This window comes from Onychomys torridus, chromosome 13 (genome assembly GCF_903995425.1).
Source record: "Onychomys torridus chromosome 13, mOncTor1.1, whole genome shotgun sequence".
In the NCBI taxonomy this organism is placed as follows: Eukaryota; Metazoa; Chordata; class Mammalia; order Rodentia; family Cricetidae; genus Onychomys; species Onychomys torridus.
This window is the reverse complement of record NC_050455.1, coordinates 38,050,625-38,054,476: the sequence shown is the minus strand read 5'-3', so window position 1 is coordinate 38,054,476 and position 3,852 is coordinate 38,050,625. Positions and strand designations below refer to the sequence as shown.

The following is a 3,852-nucleotide window of genomic DNA, read 5'->3' as shown; positions in this document are numbered from 1 at the left end:
TTCTCCTTCTCCTTTTCTCCTCCTCCTCCTCCTCCTCCTCCTCCTCCTCCTCCTCGTTGTTGGTGCTGGGGATCAAATTCAGGTTTTTCTGCAGGCTAGAAATGTACTGTTACTGCTGAGGAGTATCCCCAGCCTCTAATATGGTAGACCTCTGATTTGTGTCTTACCTCTTGAACTAGAAGTGTAGTTCAAATGAAATACACTAACATACTCATAGGCTCGATAGAAGTAGATCATATCCTTTGTATGATTTTAAAGTCAAAATAACTTCAAAACAGACTTCAGTTCTTGTGTAAACATCCTTCCTTTACTGTAAGGGTCCATACTTTCTAAAACTTGCACTCCTCTGAGGGGAAAAGATGAATTCATTTGACTGCATACTAGTTTTTTTTTTTTTAAATTAAGAGCCATCAAATGTAAAATACTTAAAAATCAATGAATTTTGCTTTATTTTTTCTTCTTTTCAAGGGCCCAGGGTTACAATCTTACTATCTTCAGTGATTTAAAAAAACAAACAAACAAACAAACAAACAAACAAAAAAACAGGCCTTAACAATCATCTGGATATTGATTGCTTTAGTAGAAAAAGGTAAAGCGTTTCCTAGGTTACTGAAAATGAGGCAATAACAAGAAACACCTGCCCTCAAAGGTTACAGACCCTTGGACACAGCCCTGGGCTCATTCTCAGCGTATTGATCAGCACAGAAGTGCTTTTGCCTCTACCCCTGTTTGGCTCCCTAAGAGCTCAGCGGTGGTGATGCTCAGTATTAGGATAACTACCTCTCTGCTGCATCTTTACCTTAACCACTTCATGCAGAAGTGGAAGATAGTGCTTGGTACTTGAATAGTCTTTGTGTGTGTGTGTGTGTGTGTGTGTGTGTGTGTGTGTGTGTGTGTGTGCAGGGAATATGTGTATGGTACAGTGGTGCTTATGTATGCCCACATATACGCACAAAGAGGCCAGGGAAAGACATCCAATGTTTCATCCTCCCTCTGCTTTTTATTCCTTTGATTCAAGGTCCTCTCCTGACCCTGACATCTGGCATTTTTAGCTGGGCTGGCTTGGGGGGTGGGGCTCTGCCTGTCTCTGTTGTGTATTGTTGGGATTTCAGACACACGTAGCCATGCCTGGCTTTTTTTTATATGGGTGCTCAGAGTTTGAATTCAGGTCTTTGAGTACTCATGCTCGTGGGTGAGTGCTCTTATCCAGCAAGCCACCTCCTCAGCCTGCCTGTATGTTTTTAAACTATAGACACAATGTGAAATTCGTTTCCCTCATTCTAAAGTTCCCCCTTTTTTTCTTATATCACCTTCAGATGGCAAGGGTCTTCTTCATTATTATTTTTCATATTTTTCTCCTCTGTTCTTTTTCTTCTTCCCCTTTCCTAATTTCCATCTCTGAATCTCTCCACCTCCCCGCTCTGTGGTCGAAAAAGTCATTGGACTCTATTGTTTCTGAGGTGTGGGGCTCAGGAGCTATTAGTGGGGCAGGTCCATTTCCTTTTTACCACCACAGGCTTCTGGCTTCTCAGGATGGCACTGGCTCTGCGAACAGCCACCATGGTCATGTGCAAATCAGGGCTATCTTTGTTCTTGAGGATCATGTGCCTTATGCTGCCTGTGCATTCCTGTAGATGGTGGTCCTCAAGTAAGAAGTGGCTGATTTTGGCTGACCAGATCTACGTTTCAGGACCAATATGACCTCATTGTCATTGGCCGGCTGCCGATTGTAGTGGAAGGAGTTGAGGGCCTTCAGATTATTGGGCTTGGTGCTGTACATCTGCTTATTCCTCTTGATCAAGAACCTGGAGCATTTCTGAACAACCATCCATTGCAGATGCACAGAGGTGGCGGTGGCTCTTCTCCTTAAGGAGGCAAGAGACAGAAAAAGTTTCATCTCTGATTCTATTATTTTCTTCTCTTCAGTTTCCTCAACAGTACTTGGAAAGCCAGTTTGACATACATATTTATAATAAACTTATGTAATAAATGGTGATTAGATTCCACACTACTTTGTTGGCTTTTATCATAGTTATTGGTGATATATTGAGTATAATGCAATATTACTGCACCACTAGTAATTAAACAGAAAACAATAAAAAATAGTTAAGTTTCAATGATAATTTTAAATCTCTTAATTTATTTGTTCTCATTTTAGCTTAATTTTAGGGTATGCTATAACTTTTGATTCAATTTCAAGATTTTAATTTATTTAATAATTTAATTTGCCTCTTCCCATCTAACAATTTAGAGAAAATATCTACAAGGAAAGGCTAATCAATAGTTTCACCAAAGAAGTAGTGAAAGAAATTAAGATACATGTTTTCTCCAAGGTCTGCTTGCCATTTCAACACTGCTCTCAATTAGTCCCATCAATTCCATGGTGCTCTCTATACATGATCAAATCTTTCTCTCAGACTAAGCGTCTATTGTGCACAGTACATACATGATATCTCTGGTCAACACATGAGCAAACTACAGACAAACCTCTGGAATGGAGGCAGATAATGAAACCTCAAACCCGTCTTAACAACAGGAGCAGTGAAACTCCTAAGTTACAACCTTGTCCCTGGGCCTAGGGAAGAGAACTAGCTAAAGAAACAGGAGACAGGTGGTCAGGGAGGCAGAGAAGGTGCTGGAGCAGTAGCTGAGAGCCCACATCTTGAGACCATAGCCATGAAGTTGAGAGAGAGGCAGAGAGGGCTAACTGGGAATGACATGGGGTTTTGAAACCTCAAAGCCTACCTCCAGTGACACACCTCCACCCACAAGGCCACACTGGCTAGTCCAAATAACTCCAACAATTGGGGACCAAGTATTCAAACATAATGGGGATCCTTCTCATTCAACCCACTGTAGTCAGTCTACTGCAGAGCTACTAGCTTGTTCCCCAAGCTCTACTCTGACAGATTAGAGGCCAGACAACCTGCTTCTATGTTTTTCATACTGGCTTTACATTAAAGAGAACCAAGTATTCAGCTCTTTGCCTCTAATTAACCACACCATCCAGTGGGTCCTCCAGCCTGGTAGGAGTGAGCCATAGGCACCCATGAAGTGCCTGCAGCGGTATTGGTAGGTAGAGCAGAGGCTCAGTGAGTTCAATGTAGATTGCAGGAAAGATAGGTGGCTCCTTTTGCAGATATATATATATATATATATATATTTTAAATCAGTGGTGACCTCAATATGTCATCCGATATTTTTTGAAAAGATTCAGAAGTACAGCAGCTGTTCATTAAATTTGAATTCTTTTCTGCAGCCCCCAATTTTCCTCTCAGTCATGGCTCCTAATATCCCACTATCTCTGGCCACACTGCCGATGCTGTCAGTTACTGAAACATTGTCACGAAGGAACAGTTTATTTATTTATTTTTTTTGAAGAGATGAAAAGCAGATCACAGAGGCAGACTATTGGTGACTTGCTGGAATGTTCTCCAGTTCAGAACACAGCTTAGGTTATGAATTACTACTCATTATTTTATGTTCACTGGTAAAGTGCTTCTCAAGTAATTGATTCTTCAAAAATCATTCATTATTTGAAACAATTGTCAATTTCTTCATTTGTGTGTGAGCTATCTAGTTATATACTGTAGAAAATAGACACATGGAGGGTGAGTAGTTACAATGTTTCAGCATGGCATTTTATCCATTAATACTTGTGCCATGGGTAATTTTTCTGTAGAAACCTTTTATTGCATTTTGTCACCTCATTTGAGATGATTTATATTTTGTTTCTAAACAGTTTTGTTTCCTTTATTACCTATTAAAAGCAAAAACCTGAGAATGCAGGCAAGATGTGAGGGTTCTTGATTTTCAGTGCTCTGTTTCTTAAGCACCACAAGCAGGAATGAA

General features: G+C 40.4%; 1 pseudogene; it reads right to left on the bottom strand.

The window, feature by feature from the left end:
- Positions 1–1,469: 1,469 nt before the first annotated feature.
- On the bottom strand, positions 1,470–1,897 carry LOC118594531 (annotated as a pseudogene).
- Positions 1,898–3,852: the final 1,955 nt, after the last annotated feature.